General features: G+C 42.6%; 1 protein-coding gene across 3 annotated transcripts in view; it reads right to left on the bottom strand.

Annotated features, from left to right (window-relative positions):
• RAB14 (RAB14, member RAS oncogene family) overlaps positions 1–12,253 on the bottom strand; it is a 36,099-nt gene extending 23,846 nt beyond the window's left edge. The window contains exons 1-2 of one of the 3 annotated variants that reach the window (XM_050926709.1): positions 12,051–12,253; positions 1,215–1,296 (exon numbers count right to left, since the gene is read on the bottom strand). The gene's annotated coding sequence lies outside the window, so the exon portion shown is untranslated. The remainder of the gene's footprint in view (positions 1–1,214; positions 1,297–12,050) is intronic. The other 2 variants (XM_050926710.1, XM_050926708.1) reach the window with 2 other exon arrangements.
• Between the last annotated feature and the right edge of the window lie 13,051 nt (positions 12,254–25,304).

Below are 25,304 nucleotides of genomic sequence, written 5' to 3'. Positions count from 1 at the left end.
ATAATTTGAACAGTTAATCAATTCAGACCTCACATGCAGGCACCTCTCTTTCTCCATTTCAGGCAGGAACTTTGTTCCTAGGATGCACATCTCCTCTCCTGCATTGCCCTAGAGAGATGGGGAAGGGCAGCTGAGCTCATACCAGGGGTGACACAACAGGCCTAGCCAGGAAAGCCTGAGGCAGTTCAGAGGGCCCAGTAACCCGTTCACATCCTCAGTACCCAGGAAAAAGTGAGAGGGGCCCCAGGTACCTAGTTTGTTCCGATGCAGCATCTACAGATGCTCCATGCCACCCCAACAGCAGCTTCATTTCCCTGACCAGAGCGCTGTCCGCCTCCACAGCCAAACCCCTTTCAATGGCATGGGGGCAGTTGGAGATTACTTGGCCCCTGATGGGGCCCACAGCCCTTGTCCACCCCCCAGGTTTAGATGCACGCCTCCCCCAGCCTGGTTGGCTGCCCACTGCAGCTGGACTAGAGCATTATCATCAACCCAGCCCCTTTAAGAGGTGGCTGGGCTCCCAGTGACCTCTTGTGATGTCCACTCTTCCCTAGTTGCCATATAGTTACCTCTTGCTAGCATCCCCAAATGGCCTCTCTGCTGCAAGAGAACCTGTTCGAGACCCATGACCAGAGGGTTAACGGTTACGGTGGGTTAATGGTAAGAGTAATACTTCCCTGTTAACTGTTTAATATTTTACATTCCTAGATATAACTTCTGTATTCACTTTTCCCACATCATGATTTTATAGACCTCTATCATATACCCCGAGTTGTCTTTTCTAAGCTGAGCAACCCTAATCTTTTTAGTCTCTTCTCAGATCAAAGCCATTCCATACCCTTGATCATCTTTGCTGCCCTCCTCTGAACCTTTCCCAGTTCTACTATATCCTTTTTGAGATGGGGGTGATCAGAACTTGACAGTATTCAAGGTGTGAGTGCACCCTGGATTTATACAGAGGCATAATATTTTGTGTCTTATTTTCTATCCCTTTCCCAATTGTTTCTAACATTGTTAGCCTTTCTGACCACTGTTGCACACTGAGCTGAAGTTTTCAGAGAACTATCCATGGTTATTACAAGTTCTTTCCTGAGTGGTAACAGTTACTTTAGAACCCATCATTATACAAGTGTAGTTTGGATTATTTTTTCCAGTGTTCATTACTCTGCACTTACCAACATCGAATTTCATCTGACATTTTGTTGCCCACTCACCCTGTAACTTTCTGGAGTCAGCTTTGGACTTTATCTTGAATAATTTTGTATTATCTGCAAATTTTGCCACTTCATTAATGATCTGTAAAAGGGAGCGAACAGTGAATATGCCGAACAGCACTGGTCCCAGTACAGATCCTTGGGGACCCCCCTGTTCACTTCTCTCCATTTTGAAAGCTGACCATTTATTCCTACCCTTTATCTCCTTTTAGCCCAGAGGTGGGCAAACCACAGCAGCCCATGGGACCATCCTGCCCAGCCCCCGAGCTCCTGCCCCAGGAGGCTAGTGCCCCCCTGACCTCCGCAGCCTCAGCTCGCTCGCTCTGCCACCAGCACAATGCTCTGGGAGGCAGGGCTGTGAGCTTCTGGCGAAGCACAGCTGCAGAGCCAAGCCTGACCTGGTCTCTGTGCTGTGCGGTGGAGCAGCTGTAGCACCACCAGTGCCCCAGGCAGCATGGTCAGGGGACAGGGAGCAGGGGGTGGGGTTGGAGAGAGGGCATGGGAGTTCAGGGTGGTGGTCGGGGGAAAACAGGGGGTTGAATGAGGGCAGAGGTCCCAGGAGGGCAGTCAGGAAAGAGGGGAGGGTTGGCAGGGGGCAGTCAAGGGCAGTGGTCCCAGGGCAGTCAGGGGACAGGGAGAAGGGGTGGCTGGATGGGACAGTGGTCCTGGGGGGGCCGTCAGGAATGAGAGGAAGGGTTGGATGGTGCGGCAGGGGTCCGGGAGCAGTTAGGGGACAGGGGTGTGTGGATGGGGTAGGGTCCCAGAGGGGCTGTCAGGGAACAGGGGGGTTGGATGGGGCACAGGTCGGAGGAGGGAAGGGCAGATAGGAGGTGGGGGCCAGGCCACGACTCCTCTCCCCTAACCAGCCTTCCATGCAATTTACAAAACCCAATGTGGCCCTCGGGCCAGAAGTTTGCCCACCCCTGTTTTAGCCACGTACTGATCCAAGAGAAGACCTTTCCTGTTATCCCATGACTGCTTAGTGTGCTTAAGAGCCTTTGATGAGGAACCTTATCAAAAGGTTTTCTGAAAAACCAAGTACACTGTACCAACTGGATCACTCTTACCCTCATGCTTGTTGACACCCTCAAAGAATTCTAATAGATGGATGAAGCATGACTTTGCTTTACAAAAGCCATCTTGATTCTTCCCACACAAAAAGTCTTTATCAACATGACTGAAACTATAGTAAAGAACAGAGGTTAGGCTCACTGGCCTGTAGTTGCCAGAATCAATTCTTTTGATACATCACTGTGGGACAGTACTTCAGATATGTTACCCATATTAGAGTTATCTTTTTTGGGCATCTCCCCTCCATCCTCTGCAGTGAACACCAATGCAAAGAACTCCTTTAGCATCTCTGCTAAAACCTTGTCCTCTTTGAGTACTCCAACACCTTGGTTACCTACTGGCCCCACTGCCTGTTTAGCAGGCTTCTTAGGATATAAATCTACACTGTAATTAAACACCCACAGCTGGCCTGCATCAGCTGACTGTTTCACAGGGCTCAAGCTGCAGGGCTGTAAAATTCCAGTGTAGATGTTAGTTCAGGTTACAGCCCAAGCCCAGATATCTATACTGGAATTTTACAGTTCCACAGCCTGAGCCCTGCAAGCCCAATTCAGCTGACATGGGCCAGCTGCAGGTGTTTAATAGCAGTGTAGGCACACCCCATACATACTCAGGGAAAAAAATAAAAATAAAAAATTAAGAATTTTTCTTTAGCAAGTTGCTTCTCAAGTTCTTGTGTACTTTCCAATTAACCTCACTAGGATCTGACTTCCAGTTTTTAAAGGATGCCTGTATGGTCTCCATTACTCTGCTGCTTAGCCATGGTGATACACCAAACCAGAAAGTATAGTAAGAGGACCAAAAGAGTATTCATTTAGTCTGAGCATCTGTTACAGTGTTTTTAAGTTGTCCCCATGCTGCGTGTGGGCATTTAATCTTTCTGATCACGTGTTTTACTTTCCATGTAACAAACACTCATTTTATGTAGTTCCCCTTTTTTAAAGCTAAATGTTACCATGGTGGATTTTTTTGGTATTATTTTGGATGCTAAGATTAATTACATTATAGTCACTTTTACCAAGGGGTTCAGCTACAGTTATGCCTTAAGACAAACCAAAAAACCCAAACAATTTTAGCCTTGATCCTGCAATCACTTATGTGCTGATCTATAAAACACAAGATAAGTCCCACTGAAGTCAAGGTATGTACCTGCTTAAATGTTTACTGGACCAGGGCCTTAATTTTCAGTATTTTGGTTTTTGCCTATAGCAATATTGTACAATTCAAATAAGACACCCCACTAAGTAATGGCATTTTAAAATATTTACAATTCATAATTATCTATAATTGAAAAAGCATAAAAATAGTTCGAGACTCAACCCAATTAAAAATTTTAAAAAACTGACTTGATTTAGATCTTTGGTTTAAGTTACTTCAGCTCTTATCTAACAAGCATTTACTTTATTTAACCTACATTATTAGTAGCAGTGTTTCATCACCATTTACATGGCATTAGCAACTATAGGCCATAAGCAGGTCAGGACACCCCTGAACAGACATAGGCCTTGTCTACACCACAAAGTTGCAGCGCTGGTGAGGGGGTTACAGCGCTGCAACTTAGGAGGTGTACACATCTGCAGGGCATTACCAGCGCTGCAACTCCCTGTTTGCAGCGCTGGCCGTACACCCGGTCGAACCTCGGGTGTAGAGGATCCAGCGCTGGTGATCCAGCGCTGGTCATCAGGTGTAGACACTCACCAGCGTTCTTCTTGACCTCCGTGGAATAAGCAGGTATCCCAGCATACCTGAGGAAGCCTCTCTGGTAATCAAGCAGGTCTCCTTCCCCGCGCTTTGCAGGGGGGTTCGGGGAACGCGAGAGCAAACCGCAGGGAAGCAGGTCTCCTTCCCCGCGGTGTGCTCTCGCGTTCCCCGAACCCCCCTGCAAGCCGCCCAACAGCGCTGCAGTGTGGCCACATCTAACACCACTTGCAGCGCTGGTTGCTGTAAGTGTGGCCACTCTGCAGCGCTGGCCCTATACAGCTGTACTAATACAGCTGTAACAACCAGCGCTGCAAAATTGTAGATGTAGACATACTCATAGTGACAGTCTGTGCCTCAAACACAAAAGGTTGGTTAGGGCTTGGCTACACTCACACTTTACAGCGCTGCAACTGGGGTGTGAAAAAACACACCCCTGAGCGCTGCAAGATACAGCGCTGTAAAGCGTCAGTGTAATCAGGGCAGCAGCGCTGGGAGTGCGGCTCCCAGCGCTGCACGCTACACCCATAAGGGATGTGGTTTACATGCAGCGCTGGGAGAGCTCTCTCCCAGCGCTGCTGCTGACTACACTCACACTTCAAAGCGCTGCAGCGGCAGCGCTTTGAAATTCCAAATGTAGCCATACCCTCAGTGAGGAAGTATGTCTGCAAAGGGATGACAGGGCCATCCAAGGGGAATAGCTCTACCCTGATAGAACAATGGGGTTGCAACTAGTAGAATCACTGATGTTTAACAACTATTAGCCCAGCACTCCCAGAGGGGGATTGGAGCATGGAAAACCCCCAGCAGAAGAAGAGAAACAGAAAACAGTGCAAGACCCTGCTTTTGAGAGTGACAAGTGCTCTAGTGTGTATCTCAGCATGATGGAGAGAAAAAGATAGTAACACATTATTTCTTGTTACAGGTGCATACAGAACCTGAAACAGCTTGCAATCTTAACATGTTATCAGACATTAGGAGGGGGAAGTTAAGGCACAGAGAACTATTATGCCTGACATAATAAAACAGCCACAGCACACAAACTGACTAGCCACCTTCAGGCCAAATCATTTGTATTCAAATCTGATGAGATTATGTGCATTTATCCCATATTCATAGCTTTCAGTCAAAGCAACAGAATCATCTCTATCCAGTCTCATTCCATTGATAGAACTCCAGGCCCAAGGAAATCCCACATTAAAAAGTAACTCAACCTAATACTGGCCACTCTTAAAACAGAATTAGAGGGCTACTTAATGACTAACTTCATTTTCTATGGAGAGCATAGGAACATGAAGGGGAATGAAATATGGAGGATTAAGCATTTGTCTACATAGGATAGTTGCACTAGTTTAACTGGAATTAGTTTGAACTAGGTTAGTTAACCAGCGCAACCATTCTTTTTTTTTTTTTTTTTTTTTTTTTGGGGGGGGGGGGGGGGGGAGAGGATCTTAACACTCTGAAGTGGAATAACCAGTTCCCAAGTGACTTCACCGAAAGAGCCACTCAGGGGTTTGTGCGGGTTTCAAAGTCATGAATTTGATTAAACCCATTCAACTTTCCCACGTAAACAACGCCTTTTGACATGCTGATTATAGCATTCCATTTTTAAAGGGTCAAATCATTTAGTCCACAGTGAATATATACCCTACAGCATAGTAAACTCTTATATACAGCTTTTCATCAGTTGATCCTAGAACTTTGCAAGGGAAGCCAGTATTATCCCAATTTTATAGACGTGGGATGACCTTCCCAAAAAGTCAACTAGCAGGCCAAAAACAGAAATAGCAGGCCAGGTCTCCCAAGTCCCTACCCAGTACCCTGTCCACTGGGACACACTGCTTCTCAGTAGTACTCATTATCTAGTCTCTTCAACATTAAACAACAAGGTAGATACTACTAATCCAGCAGATGGCAGAGGGACTATGGAAAATTTCAGAGAAACACTAAAGTGGAATAAATCAGATGCATAAATACCACATTTTACTATCTTAACCGCCATGTGCATGGTCTCCTCTGCCCTCTTCTAGAACCATATGCTTTCTTCCTCACCATTCCAAGCTTAAGGAAAAAAAAAAATGCAAAGCATCCTCATCTTGTTGAAACTCCCCAGCATCTTCTTGGTTCTAGCTCCTCATGTTAGTTGCTTTATTTCCCCAATCATGGACAAGAGTGTTGCTACATAGAGTGACTTCTAGTTTAGAAGAGAGGTATTTTCCTCCAAGGGTACATCTACGCTACCCACCAGATCGGCAGGTGGGGATCTATCTATCTATCGGGGATTGATTTATCGTGTGTAGTGTAGATGCAATAAATTGATCCCTGATTACTCTCCTGTCAACTGCTGAACTCTAGCTCAGTGAGAGGCGGAAGCAAAGTCGACGGGGGAGCCACAGCAATAGACCCCGCGCCGTAAGGATGCGAGGTTTTAGGGCTTGGCTACACTCACACTTTACAGCACTGCAACTGGGGTGTGAAAAAACACCCCCGAGCGCTGCAAGATACAGTGCTGTAAAGCGTCAGTGTAATCAGGGCAGCTGCGCTGGGAGCCACGCTACACCAGTAAGGGATGTGGTTTACATGCAGAGCTGAGAGAGCTCTCTACCAGCGCTGCCGCTCTGACTACACTCACACTTCAAAGCGCTGCCGCGGCAGCGCTTTGAAATTCCAAATGTAGCCATACCCTGAGTTTGACTTACATCTACTTCAACAACACCACCACCACCACTACTATTCTTGTGGCTGACGTTGCATCACTTAAGTCGATCATCCCCCACCCCAGTGTAGACCAGGACCAACAATAGCTATTTTAAAACAACTAGTAGTTTCAAGACCCAAAAGACCAGGGATTTTTTGTCCTGCAGTTATCAATTCACATGGTTAAAAAAAAAAAAATTAAAAATCCAAGACTAAAGTACCCAAAAAACACTTTTCTTACAATCCTGTTGAGAAGTTTAATTCATTTGAGACTTGTAAAGTGTTTGTTAATTCCTAAGATAGAAGTGAACAGTAATGTATTTAATGACCCAAGTACTGTCTTCGGTACTAAATCCTCAAGGGAAAAAGTGGTCTACAGGTGATTTACACTCTCCACCACCTCAATTCATCAACAGTAGTTCTACATGGACACAGCTCAAAATCAGTAAAGTTTGTTTCTCCTGCTCCCAAAAATGCTACTCTAAAGCAACCTTAAATATGCCTTCTTGTCTTTGTGCAACTTAGTGCCATTCAACCCCCCTTTACCCATATAAGTGTTGCAACATTTGTAGTTACTATTTACAACTCTCACACTTTGAAAGTGGCCTAGTGGTTACTCTCATGTTAGGGCTTGTCTACACTGGCACTTTAGAGCGCTACAACTTGCTTGCTCAGGGGTGTGAAAAAAACCCTGAGCACAGCAAGTTTCAGCGCTGTAAAGCACCAGTGTAGAGAGTGGAGGTGGGGGGTTTTTAAGAGCGCCGGGAGCGCTCTCTGCCACGATTACACAAGCCACATTAAAGCACTGCCGCAGCAGCGCTTTAGCATTGCCCGTGTAGACTAGCCCTTGATACAATCAGGTTTTGTCAAGTTATAACTGAAGCAGTATATTTGAATACTAGTTATAATCAATGTGCTTTAGACATAATGTTGTCTCAGTAATTACATTCCTACTAGTGGTACAGGTTCCCATCAGAGTCACATAAAACACACCTACTTCACACACCCATATAAGCTCCAGAAAGCAACTATACCCTCCATCTATGACTACTGCATTATAATGCACTTCTACTCTGAAAAGTGACATAACATGGCATCATAGGTTTTCACATGTGTTTCGTGATCTCCAAGCAGAGAGTTTGCTCTGTTTAAAACAAAACAAGAAATTAAATTGGCAGTCATGGAAACTCATCCTGAGCTCAAAGCATCAAGATTATTTTTCTCACCTTGTGGACTACCATTAAATAGTAGTTTTTGCAGGCCAAACTAGGCCTCTTATTTATATCTGCACAACTCCACTGCTCTGAATGGGTTTGCATGGGAGTAACTGGTACATTGTGAACAATTCTGTTTATGTGTATGATTGAACAGAAGAACACTTGCTCTTAGTATTGAAAGGCAAGACAGCCAAGAAGCTTAAAATGCAAGCAACAACTGTGTCACTGGAGTCAGCAGATGTAAGACTACAAGTGGAACAGATCTGATGAACAGAGTACCAATTTTTAACCTAGTTCTTGGGTAAAGTCAGTGTTCGAGTAGTTCACAAGATTTTTTTTAAACCACATTTTAGTCTTGTCCCCCTCATCCTTATAGAAGGTAGTACTGGAACAGCCAGGTGCAAAAAGATAACAGGCTGCAGGAGACACACTAAATAGATTGCCTCTGCAATCTTACTAGTACTACTCAGAGGAAAGAGGAAGTACCAAGGTCACACCACATTATTACACAGCGGCATATGAATAGTAGTTTTCATAGAATATCAGGGTTGCAAGGGACCTCAGGAGGTCATCTAGTCTAACTACCTGCTCAAAGCAGGACCAATCCCCAGCTAAATTCTTAAATGGCCCCCTCAATGACTGAACTCACAATCCTGGCTTTAGCAGGCCAATGGCTCAAACCACTGAGCCATCAGAATTAACTCCAAGTTAATAGTTTATCAGAAAACATCTCATTGCCTTCAATTTTCTGGAAACATCACTGTTCCTGAGAAGTTCCCATCAATACAAAAACTAATATGTAAGAGATTTTATACTTCTGCTGTCAGACATTCCTCCACAAGAGAAAGTGAGTATTATACTTTCTGCTGTTTAAGTATGACAGATCCCCTGATCTGCATTCGTCAAATCCCCATTAAATAATCAGCAATATGCGCCAAAGCAGGAGTGACTGTTTGGGGGGGGGGGGGAGAAAACACACACAGAATGACAGCTTAGTCTAGATTACTAATAATCATATGCCATTTATGGCCACAAAGTTTTGTTTCATGCTAGTTTTCTTTAAATTCCTAACTAGAAGAGGAAAAGAAATGTAGTTACAATAATGTTCTTTAAGGTTGTTGAGGTTATTTTTTCCCTGACAATTAGTTACATGTGCCTCTGCCCACCATCCCCCCTCCTAATAATAGTGGGACTCCAACTGCAAGCATTTATGAACTATTTGATATAGCAGTAGTTTAAGGTTTTGTTCTCTCTTCCCAGTGACAAACTGGTTTCATCTGGTAGAGTTGTATATGAGTAATGAACTGATGGCATTTGTGTTCCTTAATAAAGAAAGTTTGAGGCTTTTTGAGAAAGCAGCATATAAAGAAAGAAGTCTGGTAGGCAAATAACTTGACCTACCATAACAAGCAGCTTTCTGGTAAGATTTAAGCTGAGTCAAAGTTTCTCAGTTAATCTTGTTTATTTAGAGTGCAGTTCTTCTGTGACTATACGACAGCACTCTTGAAACTGCAGTTTTTCCTTTTCTGATTTTAATCTGTTTATTTTATTGACAAATAATTCAATGATTTTTTTTTCCTCTTTAGCACTGTAGAGCCATAGCAACTAATATTCCTCCTTCCTGGTCTCAGTTATACTTTTGCAATCAACCTAAAGGCTATGAATTGCATGCAAGACAACCTTGGCTTAGAGGACTTTAATATGCATGGATGATGTATAATCCTGCAAGAACCCAGGACGAGACTGTAGGGTTAGCAGTTAGGAAGAACGTTTCTAACATTTAAATGGAACAATTTTGATATTGATTTACTGACAATTAATAAACCCTACACTCCCTTTAACTAAAAATCATGTTGGACACTACAACCAAGCCTTTATTGCCCATTGCACCAAAATAATGGAACAGAATATTACTCTACAAATTTGGGAGGGGGTACAGGGGTAAGGGGAAGAAGATGCACTGGATGTCTTCTCTCTGTGTACAGAAGTCTCAACAGTAATGAGATTTCATCTTGTGATTATGGGTATGCCCACCCAATCAAAACCAGAGATAATGCCCAAGGTAAGACAACTCACTTAAGGAAAAAAAAAAAAAACACACACACACACCACACACCTTCAGAAAGCTACATTTTATCAACTACTCTGAACCAAAAGAAATTTTTATATTCAAATCAACTGGATATGAGGCATTTCCTTTTACTGCTCGCTTAGCAGCAGAGCCAAATTCTCCCATAGATATCTATTGGATGGTAAACCTGAACTGGCAAATCACCTACTACACCAAAAGTTTTGTTAACTAGACATATAACAAAAGTTAGCTATGATTCTCTAGCAATTAGTTACTAGGCTGTTTAATACATTCTTGATCAGTAGGGAAAGTGCATATTTCACTGGTCCAGGAAGACACTGGGAGAGGAAACTCTTGAGAGCCCACTAGATACACTGAAGTATGGAAATAAACTTATAAGATAAAATGTTTTAGAAACCTAGTTAAAACCTCTAATTTTAATATGCTAAACAATTATTTTTTTTCTTTAATGATGGCTTCATTCAGGACAAACATATCCAATACACTTGTAAATACCAGATTTCCCCAATTTCAATACCCCCAACAAGTCATAAAAACATGACACTGAAGTTTCTTACCACAGCTCTGATTTAAGTGATTTCCCAATCCTTCACAGGAGTTAGTACCTTACCTTTTTAATCCATATGTAGTTAGTTACATTTTTAGATGTTAACTCCCCCAGGGCAGAAATTCTTTTACTTATGTTTGTAAATTGCTCAGCATAACATAGAACCAGACTTTAAGTAATACTATAATTTAAATGTTAACTGAAACATCTTGCATAAAAACTGCTAAAGACTTTATAGCCAGAAAAAAAGTTAATACACAAAGAAGACATCCACTACAGAATCAGTTTCTAGTTCAAAACCCAATACAAAGAATTTTTTGGATTACCTTCCAATTTTTAGTGTAGTCAGGATAGTCACAATTAAAAATTCTTCTTAGACCTTGTATCTATATTTGTTTGTCCTCCACCCCTCATGTAGCCACTCCATTTAAGACTATCAGAAAGAAACTGAGTAGCAAAAAAGGCCGCAACAGTATGGACTTGACAGCACTACAACTGTAGACAAAGCCTAACAAACACCTTTCCTTCTTCATTGAATTGATTAAGCAAGTGTTTTTGTTGTCACAAACTTGTCTCCAAAATAAGTCATTCATCCAGTCCAGAATATCATTAAACGACAATTCAGAAATGTGATGGAGACAGGCAGAGACACAAAACAACAATCTGAGTCTTTTAATCCATTTTCTTGTGAAGCATTTAGAATAATTTTGTCTAAAAGTGAACTACAGAATGTTCTGGGGGGACTCCCAGACAAAGATTTGGAGGATTTGTTATTATTCCTCTATGAAAGATTCTTTATCAGAGTTTCATGCAACATAAATTTTAAATATTGACGTTAGGGACAGCAGAAACAGCCTACATCGCAAGCACATACGCTACTGTATACAAACCCTGAACGCACACACGATGCACACACGGACGTGTGCAATCACACGTACTATGCAGGGGCACACACACGAGGGGAATGCGAGTGTGCAGCGGCGCAGAGAAGGCGGAGGCCAAGGCCAGAGAACCGGCGCAGCAGAGGCCTAGCTTCTGTCCAGCCAGCCTCACCCTGCCTGGCAGGCCCAGCCCCCAGAGCTCTGGCTCTTTCCCCTTCCATTGTGCCTCATCGCTGCAGCTGAGAACGCGGGGGGCGACAGGGCAGCAGGCGGAGGACGGGGCTTCGGGCCCACGGGTGCGGGGTGCCGGCTGCATCCGCCTCGGGCCTCCCAGCAAGGGGAGCGGCAGCAGAGGTCCCAGCGAGGCCTGGGACTGAGCGATCACCAGGCTAGGCCGCGGGTGGCTGTGGGTCGGGGAAGGAGGGCACCGCTGTGGGGTCTGAATGGCTCCAGGGCAAGGGGCCAGGAGTCGGGTTTCCGAGGGCAGCCCTAGGATGAATCGCCAGGCAAGGAGGGGTTCCGGCCGGGTTCGGGGGAGGCCTCACTAGCCGGGCCTGGGTAGATCCCCGGCCGGGCGCCGGGTGGCTCTCTGGGCCAGGCGTTGTGGAGGAGGTGCCGCCGCTTCCTTATTACCTGGGCTCGGGGAGCTGGTGGCTGTGCAGCTTGGCTCTCTCGGTGGCGGCGGCGGCGGCAGCCCGGTCCCCTCTGGGCGCTGTACGGCTCTGCTTCGGGCTGGGTCTCTGCCTCGCTCCGGGGCTCCCACAGGCTCAGTTCTGACGGCTCGACTGCGCCCCCATCCCCCCTTATCCAAGATGGCGGTGCTCCATGCGCGGGGTTTCCCCTCCCACTATGAACGGGCCCCGGCTGCACAAAGCGATGCGCAAGACTCGGAGCTCGGGCCAATCACAGAGCGAGCGTGCCCTACTGGGGCGCGCCTAACAGCACGCGGTGGGCGGTGCCCAAAGCAGGCGCGCGCGTGTCTGGTCACGCGCTCCCTCTCGCCTCCTGGCGCGTCGTGAGTGTCGCGCGCTGGCTGGGGCGCGCTCCTAGCGGGCGGGCGGGAAAAGGCTTAGCCTGGATAAGAGCCGATGATCAACGCTGTCCGTTCCTCCTTCGCGCGCTCCCCCATCCCCTCGCCCTCCTCAGCCAGTGCCCGTCGCCCCCTAAGGGGGAGTCGGGACCCAGCTAAACACCAAGGGAGAGTGTCCCCAACACAGCTGCTCGTACCCCAGCAGATGGGGGGGTGCAGCCTAAAGCAGCGCAGTGCCGCACAGTCGGCATCTGTTCCCTGTCTGCTGCGGTGCTGAGGAGGCAGGGGACCCTTAGCTGCCCAAGCAAAGAAATGGCTGAGGCAGGGCCACCCAGATGGGGGGAGAGGGAACAAGTGGGGCACCTTGCCCCGCCCCGCCCCTCACAAGAACATAGTCTTCTATAATATTGCAACTTTTTTTATGGAAGAGGCCCCCAAAATTGCTTTGCCCCAGGCCCCCTGAATCCTCTGGGCGGCCCTGGGCTGAGGGCACATACTTGGCACACACAGAGACACAGTGTCCTGGCACCACAGTGAGGGGATCTGGCATGAACCACCTCAGCCTGTCCCAACCCAGCCCCACAATGTTATGGCAATTTGTTGACTGCCTCGGGTGAGTGTCACAAAGTGACCCTGACAAATTAAAAGGGGTCAGGAGGCAAACACTAGCACAGACATCAGGGGCAACATGGCAATAAGGAGAGGTGCTGTGTCTTATGACCACTGGCTGGTCGCTGGGGGTAGCAGGGAGCAAATGTCCCACCTACACAATAATGAAAGGTCACAAGGAAACCCACAAAAACAGCACATGTAAAGACACCAGCCTCTCACAATAGGAGGTAGCAACAACACAGGCTGCCAGATAGCAGTGGGCCATAATGCTACACTGTAGAATGATAGTTTACTGATGGCTACCAGGGTTTCAATGTGTGACCTCCTCACCCTTTCCCACCACCCCTCCCTTACACACACAAATCAGCTGACACAAGAAAAACACACAAATACATTGTTTCATAGAGACACTAGTACATCAAGAAGTTTCACAAAGGGACTATGATTTGCTGTTGTGGACTACTGAGAGACTAAAAGTGATCCATGAGTAACAATAATGTAAAGCATAAACTAACAAAAGTGTAAAGACAATTACCTTTGGCACTCAAAATAGCCATGACCTAGAAGGCCATTAATGACATAGAAACACATCATGTTTCCCACCTTCCTTCAGAATTGTAGTAGTACTGTTATATGAATACAACACATTATCGATATTATTAATTCAGTAAAAGTATAATTTGAACCAGAGTAAAGTTTACCCTCATTAGGCATTAATCCACCCTAAGTAGAGTTAGTATCTGAGCTCTGAAAGATGAGGGAGATGTTTCTAGGTGCACTGGGTTGTCTTCTGTTTGCTTTGTTACCCACCACACTCTTTGTCTATTGTACGGTGGGGGAAATGCATTTTTTTTCAATTTATTAATATTTTTGCTGCTATTCCCAAGCTTTTTTGTCTTTTAAAAGGAAATTGTACATCTATTTAGTCCTTAGTGGGGGTTTTGGACATTTAAAGCTATTTTAAAATGGCTGAATAATACATTTTAAAAAATTATTACAAATATGTGCACACTTAAAAGTACTTAAGAATTTGAGAACGTAAGAATGGCCATACTGGGTCAGACCAATGGTCCATCTAGCCCAGTATCCTGTCTTTCAACAGTGGCCAGTGCCAGATGCTTCAGGGGGAATACACAGAACAGGGCAATTTATTGTGTGATTCATCCCCTGTTGTCCAGACATAGGAAGTGTGGGGTTGTATCCCTGACCATCTTGGCTATTAGCTATTGATGGACCTATCCTCCATGAATTTAATTCTTTTTTGAACACTGTTATACTTTTGGCCTTCACAACATCCCCTGGCAATAAGTTCCACAGGTTGACTGTGCATTGTGTGAAGAAGTACTTTATCTTGTTTGTTTTAAACCTGTTGCCTATTAATTTAATTGGGTGACCCCTGGTTCTTGTGTTATGGGAAGGGGTAAAATATGTGTACTCACACCTCAAGAGTTAATAATATGACTTCAGATTGCACTAAATGCTATGGATACACAAGTTAGACCAGTGTGTTGGGTCTATATGTTGGGTCAATACCCTCTATACTTTAAGGGTCTGAGTGCAGATTATACAATATAAAAGATTCTACATGCAGATTTACACAATGTAACATTTTCATCTACGTTAATATAATGAGCTTTCATTTTCCTAACCAATAGCACAATTCAGAGCTCAGGAGTCTCATAGGACAACGTTATAAGGGGAAATGGATGTTATATGGATTTCAACTGGAAATTGGAACAAAAATGTAATGTCCTTATACTAGAGACAATCTCTCTTATCAGTGAGACCAATAAGAAGGATGCTATCAATTGCAGCTATGGAATTTTGTCCATTGTGAGTTGTGACCCAACCAAGGTTTAATTAATCATCCAAGTGGATGCCTTCCAGGATCAGGGTCCTTAGAGTACATGCCCTCCTATCAACAAATCACCTACAATACTAATGAATAAAGTCTAGCAATTATAACCTATAATCAGTTGATGGTCATACCAGGTCTTCTTGCAGAAGACTTACCTCTAGAAAGATCTATCCCATGAATGAAAAACACTTTAACAAAGTATCTTTGCATATCTCCAAAGATAGATAAGGAAAGGATGTGTTCCAATGGTTAAAACAGTTGAAAACTGATAATATAGCCAAGTGAGAATAAAATTTAAATGAACAATAGTAGCTGGAACAAGGAAAGCAGTCTTAATATATGACATTTGTATTCACATATTTATGTATATACATTAATAAATCCAAACTTTTTCCCAGAGCATTTTGACAGAATACCTTTATGGGTATATATAGATTAAGAAAAAAGGCTTTTGTTTTGTTTTGTTTATCGTTAGCTATTATGTTTTAACAAATATGCTTTAAAACCCTAACATAAACAAGCAAAGTTGTGTGTCAATACATTAGCTGGCTAAGGTGAACCCTATGCTCACCAAGGTCTAGACGAGGCTGTGTTGCTAACTCTTACAATTTTATCACAAGCTTTCAATAATTGGCATTTTTCTTAAAGCTCCAGCTCCTGGAGTCATGTGATTACATGAGGCTCTCACCTTTCATTGAAAAAAAAGAAAGGAAAAGTTTCTAGCCATCATGATTGTGGATAGAAACTTGAAAACATGAACTCTAAAGGCTTGAAAACCAGAACACAACTAAAAAGAACCCAAAATTTATTATTTGTAAAGCCTCATGATTTTTAAATCAATTTAATGATTTTTTTGGTGTGTGTCTCAGGATTTCTGAACTTGCAGCTGGCAATATTTAAGGCCTAAAAGTACAGAAATCTACAACATGTGGAATAAAGAGAACTAAAATCGAGTGACTCAGAAGATGGAGGAATGTGTCAAAAGTAACCTTATGGAAGGATTCTATGTGTTTGTAGTTTAATAAAATTATTATCCAATATATGAATTTTCATTATATGAACACATAAATTATAGAAACATTTATTGCCTTCAGACATTAGAAATCAAGATTAATAGCATTCAAGGCTAACCTTCATAGTAGCACTTTAACTGTAGGTTGTATTTCAGCTGAAATGTCTTTAGGATTGCTTTGTTTAGAAACCTTTAGAGCCTAGAAAACCTGTTAAGAATATTTACACATCTCTACTGAGAGAGAGAGAGATTCTTACAATAGCTGCTAGAGGGCAGCCATGTGGCATGGTTTCAGTGCATGATTTATGATTCCAAGGATGAACAGACTGCTTTGTCAGCTTAATTGTGCCAAAAGCAAAAGCCTCAATGAAGGCAGGTGAAGAGATTCCATTTACTAGTTTTAGGATTAAAAGTTCACTAGGTTTTAAGTGAGTTTGGAAAGAGCTAATGGTTCTGCATGTTAGAACATATATTTGATACTAAATCTAGATTCTGTTATTTTTCTTCCTACCAAATTATTGAAGCATAAGGGCTTAATTCTGATCTCAGACATACAGAACTACACCAACGTGGATTCTGACAAATCAACACACTGTGATGATGATTCCTGTACAGTAGCATATTTTTCAAGTTATGATGATGCACACCATAAGTAAGATACAAATCCAGCTTTCCCATAAAACATTAATTTGAGATCCTGGCTGCCCATCAAGATTAATAGTAAAGATCCCATGGCAATATCCTATCCTTCCAGGAGATCTATTGAGTATTTTCCATTTCTAACTACTACTTTGACCCTATGAATTCCTTTCCCTCAGTGTACAGCTGTGTAGAAAATCCTCCCTAAATGAACTGACCTCTATCAGCTGTGAAACAGTGGTTCCCTGCTCACAATTCAGCCTCTCATTGTGCAAACACTGGAATTCCACTGCCAAGAATATGTAGGCAGGGGTTATGGCATGAGCCTGAAAATAACTACATGAGAAATAATAAGTTTATTTGTTTTTTTACATCTATAGCAAAAATAAATACAAAATATGTACCAACAATACAAAACAGATACCACAGTGATAGGCACATTAGAAAAGGATAGATAGATAGATAGTCTATTAAATTTGTATTACTGATGTCCATCAACTTGTTTTCTTCACAACTGTTACAGTCAAGGCCCTATGATACTTTAAATACTATGGTGATGAGTACAGTATAAAACATACATAAAGAATAATTTTAAACAGATAACACAGGTGCAACAGACATAAATTCCAGTGTTGCAGTATCATATATGGAATCAGTTTTACTAGAAATATAATTGAAAACAAAACACTAGGAAGAACTTCCACCAGAGGGAGTCTCTCAGAGAAAATGACTCAAAGCTCTTAAAGCCATACCATGGATGAGGTAATATATTTTATTAGAACAACTTCTGTTGGTGAGAGAGACAAGCTTTCAAATTTAGGGCTTGTCTTCACCTACAGTGCTGCAGCTCTGCAGCTGCACCAGTGCAAATGTGCCATTGTAGTGCTTTAGTGAAGACGCGTCTCCCATCGGCATAGTTAATCCACCTGTGCGAGAGACGGTAGCTGTGTCAATGGGAGAAGCTCTCTGATTGACATAGCACTGTCTACACCACAGGTTATGTAGCTATAACTACATCGCTCAAGGGTGTGAATTTTTCACAGGTTGGCCTAAAAGTGGTAGCTTTGGAAAACCCATGCTTATTTGGGGCACCCTGGGAACATCAAAATGAGGGACTGCACATTCTTCTCAACATCATTAAAATCATGATTTAAAAAATCAGTATTAATGATCAAACAAATCGTTAATGAAAAATTACAACTAGCCCACAGAACCAGCTGCAGCCCATTGGTACTCTAGGGGTGAAAAAGCAATTGCTATTGAAAACACTGAAAGTAACGTCTCGGTAAAAAATGCATTTTCAAGTAACTAGGTACACAGTAAAGATTGAAGTGTGGCTAATGAGTTTAATTGACCTCCTTTAGTTCAAGTGGTAGCGGACTGTGCTTTTAGATCTGAAGTTTAAAAGGTCTAATCCTAACTTCTGAGGCATATGTGTGTGATTTATTTAACAGTTTTGTGTGTTGTCTTCAGCACAAGGATTGATTACACCTTCAACCATTAGATCGCAACTGAGGAGGAAAAACAAACAAACAAAAAAAAACCAGGACTGCCCAAATATTTTTATTTTATACTGTTTGGTTATCCTTCCCAGAACAGATGATTCCTCCTGATCTTTGTTAGTCTTGGTCAGGAACATCAGCTATTGAAGAATAAAGGGAAAAACTTCCTAACTGACCCCACTCTGCCACATTGGTTGGTGGGGAAAGCAGGTATGTAGCATTATTATTTATTCATTCTTTATTAAATGTTCATTATTAAGTTTACACAAAACATAAAAATGAAGGTTCAGATGCATGACACTGGCTGAAAAGAATAAAGGAGAAAGTCCTCCCAGAAGCGCCTGAGACTTTTTAGGGCAGAGGGAACTGCCTTTGACTGATTCCTCCTAAATAGAGGCCAAATTCTTGAAGATGAAGGGGATATTGTTTGAATAAAGAGTAGAAGATTTGGTCTTAAGAAATTCAGAGAAGAAAGAAGCTCTGATGAAGACTAAAATCTCTGAATTGTGGGGTCTGGCTACTCAGTGGGCCCGATCCGGCAGTTCTTTAACAAGCAAACTCTCAGTGACTCAAGCAAATACTATAAGGTCAGGCTCCACTGTAAATATTTGAGCATAAAATTCGAGCTTTGAAGCAACATCCTTGTCTGTCTTCTGTGGAAAAAAGAGTTCATTATAGTTTAAAACTACATATGAGTTTTGCAGAGTGCATCAGCACTTTGTATTGTCGTGCTCAGCAAGTTAGAAATAATAACCAAAGGATACGAATACAGTGTTGCCTATATTTACAGATAAAGTGAATGAAAAGTTCAGCATCTGACACAGAACTAAAAGACAGAAATTACAGTTAATAGTTCACAGCTGCTTGCTTTGTAAACGGTATTATTTTGTTGACTGTACTGTAAATGATTAATCATTCATTTAAGTAATACTACAGCACTTGAGATGCAAGATATAGGCATCCAGATTTTGCTCTTCTGAAGGCTGCAATGGCAATACCATATACCTAAGGGTTGCAAGTGTTGTGTATAAAAGGGGCCTCACCAGTAGCTGTCCTCATTTTAGGCATAGCCTGTGAAGAGTACAGATTACATGGATGTACTGAATCTAAATAGACTAGATGATTTGCCCTATCTTGTGCCTTAGTGCAAAGGCCAAACACAACCCCAGTCCTTAATTCTGGCAGAACAAGGCCTGCTTGAGAATAGTGCACAGAGTGGCTGACACTGGCTTTCCAAAAGGAAGAAAACAAGGCCTTTGCACAGAGCAGAAGAGCTGGTGCTCCACTGAGACAGCATATGTTTTCATCCATGCAGTGGCTGTAGCAGTGACCCTGTTTCCCCTACTCAGGCACATTGACTTCAGGAGCACTTGCTAGGACTATGTGTCTCCAATACCCACTAACCCATGGGTTTGTGTCTGAAAGGCATATTCTAATCCTGAGTATGGAAACTATTTCTAGGATAAAATAATTAGTTACTCTTTTTCAGCAAAGGGGAAAATCAGAACCATTTATTTCTGTGGGAGCAAGATCAGATATTTTATCTGTAACTCAAACCTTTGTGATTACTTCCCATCCAATCCCCACATGCACTGCACGGTCTGCACTGCAAAGTGACGTTAACTGTTGTTGTACATCGCCTTGCATCAACCTATTTAGGCATGTGTCTATAATCAAATTTGTCTCCGGCTGACGTAAGCACTCCATTATAGAGACACAGTGAAACAACTTCCCTGAACAGCTTAGAACCACAGTCAACTACTTGGGTACACAGTGTGAGTGTAAATACTGCATGACTTGTGTCGACTCTAACAGTACTCCTGCCACTGGCTCAGTCCCTACAGCAGTAACTGCTTTGCTCATAATTTTAAACTCCACTGCTAAGGGGCTGCAGAGACAGGAAGCTCCCCTGACCTTTAAAAAACCCTGTGTGTTTTTTAAATGCTCTTTCCTGGTTGCCCACTTTGACAAGCACACCTAGCAGCTCATTTTTGTTGCTTGCTTCCAGCCAACCGTGGCTCCATGCACACAGAGAGGTACTAGACATGCACCTGCTCAGAGCAGGCAAGAAGTATTGGATCTCCTGGGCCTGTGGGGAGAAGAGTCTGTACAAGCATAGCTATGGAACAGCCATAGAAATGTGGACATCTATGAGCAGACGCAGACATGGAGGACACGGGCAAAGGGCATGACAGAGATCAGCTGCAGTGCAGCATGAAAGCGAAGGAACTTCTCCAAGGATACTACCCAGTGAGCTGGGCCACTAAACCTCTGGTGTTGCCCTGCACACCAGCCTCTTTTACAATTAACTGCATGTTATAGTTGCTGAGACTGAAAGTGCTGCACAGGTTTGTGAGATATTTAAAAAAAACAAAAATTATGGATTGTGGAAGGTAATATGGGATGGAAAAAATTGCATCCTGGGAACTTGACTCTTAGCTCCCAGAAATCTCTGAGTGAATCATTACTGTCGTATAAAACAAAGGACATTGTACTAGACCACAGCATGCAGCACACTGGGATAGCTACTCATGGTGCACCACACTTTACATCGACTCAAGCACTCCTGGTAAGTACTGTCACTGTTTCAAAGCAACTGCATCTGTATTCCCTCTCTGTATTCCCAGATAAGCTTCCAGCTACATGCCATCCTGTCTTTTGGGCAGAGACCTGCATCTTATTCCCTTCTGATCGAGGATTTTAAGGCTATATAGCTTTCTGCCTTACACTGTGATATCCCCAGCAAACCAGACTGCCTAATAAGCCAGTGCCTGCACTTTGCTTTCTCTCTGAGGGCTACAACCCCTGTATTGCTCACTATTATAAGTTACCAGCCAGCAATTTGTAAGCAAGCACATTTATTTTTAAGGTAAAAGCATTACAGAGAAAACATTAAAACAATAAAAGAACCTACACACATATTAAAAAGGTCACCAGAGGCCACCCCCAGCTCCAACCTAGGATGCTGGTAGATTTGAGTCCTTCAAAACCTACAAGTGGGTTTTCCCCTTGGTTACAAATTCATCCATCTTAGATCTCAAACCATCACCCAGACTGTGCATATCAGCTGTTTCTTTATACAGCTCAGGCCTTTGATCTTGGCTTTCTGTAACAGGTAATGAGTGGACAACGACCCTTTCTCCTTTCCAGAGTTAGGAAATTTGTATTAACCTCTCCAAAGGGATTCCCCAGGAAATCCACTTAACACTTATTCTCCTAAAAGTCCATACTTTTCTGGCACATTTTCTATATAGTCTTTTGAACTCCCAGGTCTTAGATCTGTCACAAGAACAAACAGGGCCAATGCAAGCAACCAAGTCTGCATGCATCCGAGTGATATACAGTACAAGCTTCAGCAGCTGTATGCTGACGTAATTTGCGTCAACTGAAGTTTATAGTGTAGACATGACCTTATTTACAACATATTGTCAAATGAGATAAGGAACAGTACAGTTTTGCTTTACATTAAACTTTCCTTGTGTTTGTGGATTTGAATTAGACATTGTTTTTGTGAACTTTTATCCTGTATTTAAAGCACACAAAACACATTTAAAACACTGCAAAGATTGAAAAATGGCATGTATTATTTTTCTTTTGACCTGTTTATTCTAGTTTATTCTTGAAAGCCTGTAGAAGTCTTGTTAACTGAAGTTTTCAGAAAAGGCTGACTTCAGCCTACTCATTCTGGACATCTGGGACGAATATAACAACAATAATTAAAACCCACCATGGACTATGTTGTTCTACCCTTCTATGTGGATTGCATATTGCAACAGGAAACTTGTAATTTTACGATTCAGAAGGAAATGTTATATACTACAAGAGAACAGCTAATAGTGGAAATGTAACAAAATCTTGTCTTCAGTGTTTCATCACTTTCACATTACAAAGAGCGCAAGAGGCAGAATTTAGTGGCTTGTATGGTTCAAACTATTTTAACAGGCAGTGCAGGAATTCAACATATCAGAAACAGAGTTCACAGTAGCAAGCAGAGACTGTTAAATTATGTGTCCTGCTTTATGTAACTACTGCATTGTTTAAAAAATATATTGTCCAGTAAAGATAACAGAAATCTGAAAGTACGGACTATGCCAAATACTAGTTCTTTACCCATCATTAGTATGTAGGCAAGGGAAATTATGTAATTCTTTTGGATACTTTGTTTAGTTTATGTAAGTTGCTAGTTCATACCTTCAGAATACTTTGATAATAGCTATGGATAAGTTACTTTTAAATAATAGGTTTAAATTTACTTACAGAACTGATTACATTTTTTTCTTATGGTGGGAGGGAGGGAGAGACATATTTTGTAGTTCTACCACTGCATTTGCATGTTAATACAACAAAAATGCAGATACTCTTATATGACTCATACTTAATGTTTCACGTTTTTCTTTTTAAGCATTATACACATTTTAATTTCCACAGCAATAATAATATAATAAACATAATTAACTCTAACAGTAAAGTCAATTAAACCAACTATTCAAGTATGGTCATTAATATAATTACTTGTAATATATTAAGCAAAACATTTTCAGGAATTAGTAACACTTTTCTGAGAAAAATACTTTAAATGCAAATGGCTAGTAACTTAAAACCTATTGTCAAAAAATGCTACGGTCAGCACCATATTTATGATATATTGTTGCAGAAGATGATGCCAGAATATGTCTAAGCTAGGATACAAGATGGGGTTTTGTTTGTTTGATTGTTTTTAGCATATTTTAGCTACCGCATTCTAACTAAAGTTTCTAAATCTTTAGTGTAAACAAGACAAGTTGTACTTTGGAATGTGTTAAATGGCTCAGTGTTAACTGCTTGGAGCTATAGACCCAACAGAGTCAAATCTGTGGCTCCAACAAAGGGCTTCCTTTGCCAGAACCATTCTTGGGTGGGGGAGGAGGAGAGATGGGGGCACCTGATTCACAGGGAATTCTCCTGTATGGGTCGCATTTTCAGTTAGGTCAACACTGAGTGCTTTTGAAAATCTTGTCCTGTGTGTCTATGTTTCTGATGTTGCTATAAAGAGAGAACCACACCTAAACTGTACATATACCAAAGCTCTATTTTAAAATCAGGGCTCCAGTTACATACGCATTGTTCTCTTTATTTTCTCACCACAAACCCCAGGAAAAATACAGCCTTATATTTGTACAGAGGGCTTTATTTCAAAAATATGTATATTATTTGTTTCCCTGTTGTAAAATTTATGTTGACTGTATATTTTTTGAATAAATGACTCTCACGGATCTTGGGAGATAAGCCAGTCCTCACTTATAGACAGTCCCGCAACCTGAAGCAAATATTCACCAGCAACCACAACCACACAACAAAAACACTAACCCAGGAACTTATCCTGGCAACAAAGCCCGTTGCCAGCTGTCCACATATCTAGTCAAGGGACGCCATCATAGGACCTAATCACATCAGCCACACTATCAGAGGCTCGTTCACCTGTTCATCTACCAATGTGATATATGCCATCATGTGCCAGCAATGACCCTCTGCCATGTACATTGGCCAAACTGGACAGTCTCTATGCAAAAGAATAAATGGACACAAATCAGACATCAAGAATTATAACATTCAAAAACCAGCCAGAGAACACTTCAATCTCCCTGGTCACTCAATTACTGACCTAAAAGTTGCAATTCTCCAACAAAAAAACTTCAAAAACAGACTTAAACGAGAAACTGAAGAATTGGAATTAATTTGCAAACAGGACACCATTAAATTAGGCTTGAATAAAGACTGGAAGTGGATGGGTCATTACACAAAGTAAAAACTATTTCCCCATGCTAATATTTCTCCTACTGTTACTCACACCTTCTTGTCAACTGTTGGAAATGGGCCATCCAGATTATCACTACAAACGTTTTTTTTTTCTCCTGCTGATAATAGCCCACTGTGACAGACCCAAACCAGTGAGGTACAGGAGTCTGGTAGAGGGCAAATATACCGGTCACTGCGTGAGTAGTTTTCTGTTCCCTGAGTGACCAGAGCAGGAGCTGCACTAGAGTAATCAGGAACCTGCTAGAACCAATTAAGGCAAACAGGCTGATTAGAACACCTGCAGCCAATCAAGGCAGGCTAATCAGGGCACCTGGGTTTAAAAAGGAGCTCACTCCAGTCAGGTGAGGGGGAGCCAGAGGAGAGGAAGTGTGTGCGAGGAGCTGGGAGCAAGAGGCGCAAGGAGCTGAGAGGTAGAGGGTGTGGGTGTGCTGCTGGAGGACTAAGGAGCACAGGCATTGTCAGACACCAGGAGGAAGGTCCTGTGGTGAGGATAAAGAAGGTGTTTGGAGGAGGCCATGGGGAAGTAGCCCAGGGAGGTGTAGCTGTCATGCAGCTGTTACAGGAGGCACTATAGACAGCTGCAATTCACAGGGCCCTGGTCTGGAACTTGGAGTAGAGGGCAGGCCCAGATTCCCCCCAAACCTCCCAACTTCTGATCAGACACAGGAGAAGTTGACCCAGACTATGGGGAAGATCACTGAGGTGAGCAAATCTGCCAATAAGCGCAGGACCCACCAAGGTAGAGGAGGAACTTTGTCACACTACCTTAATTGATTAGTCTCGTTATAGTTGGTATGGCAAACCCATTTTTTCATGTTTGCTGTGTATATATATCTTCCTACTGTATTTTCCACTGCATCCATCCAATGAAGTAGGTTTTAGCACACAAAAGCTTATGCCCAGGTAAATTTGTTAGTCTCTAAGGTGCCACAAATATTCCTCATTCTTTTGACTATTTAACATATGTGCCAGTATTTGTGAAAGATGTGGCACTGAAATGTGTGGAGACTGAAGATCCCTACTTATCCAAAGAACATTTACAAGGGAAGAGGCACGGGAAACCTTCCTCACATTGCCGTGTTACTGTGCCTGAACCCCAAACAGAAGGACTACCCCAGTGGAGAAAGAATAGTTTACTTTCTGTAGTTTATTCAATCCTTGCCAAATTCTGCTGTCAGTAATACCAATGCAACTCAGTGAAAGGCAAAAGGATTGCCTGGATGCTTCTGAGAGCAAAGTTCAGTCCTTTGATTTCATGCAGTCGACCCTAGCAGGTGCAGAAATCCTTCTGTAGCTAGAGGAGATGCAATGCAGTGCATATTTCACACACTTATTCCTGATGAGATGTGAGGAGAAGGGCCATGCCTTTTTTCAGGATTCCAGTGCTTCTCTTGAAGGCTGGCTCAGATAATTCTTCCTGCTAAAGAGTAAGGGAGCA

Source organism: Gopherus flavomarginatus, chromosome 17 (assembly GCF_025201925.1).
Source record: "Gopherus flavomarginatus isolate rGopFla2 chromosome 17, rGopFla2.mat.asm, whole genome shotgun sequence".
Classification (NCBI taxonomy): Eukaryota; Metazoa; Chordata; order Testudines; family Testudinidae; genus Gopherus; species Gopherus flavomarginatus.
Note: the sequence above shows the minus strand (reverse complement) of the source record. Positions and strands in the feature narration are given on the sequence as shown.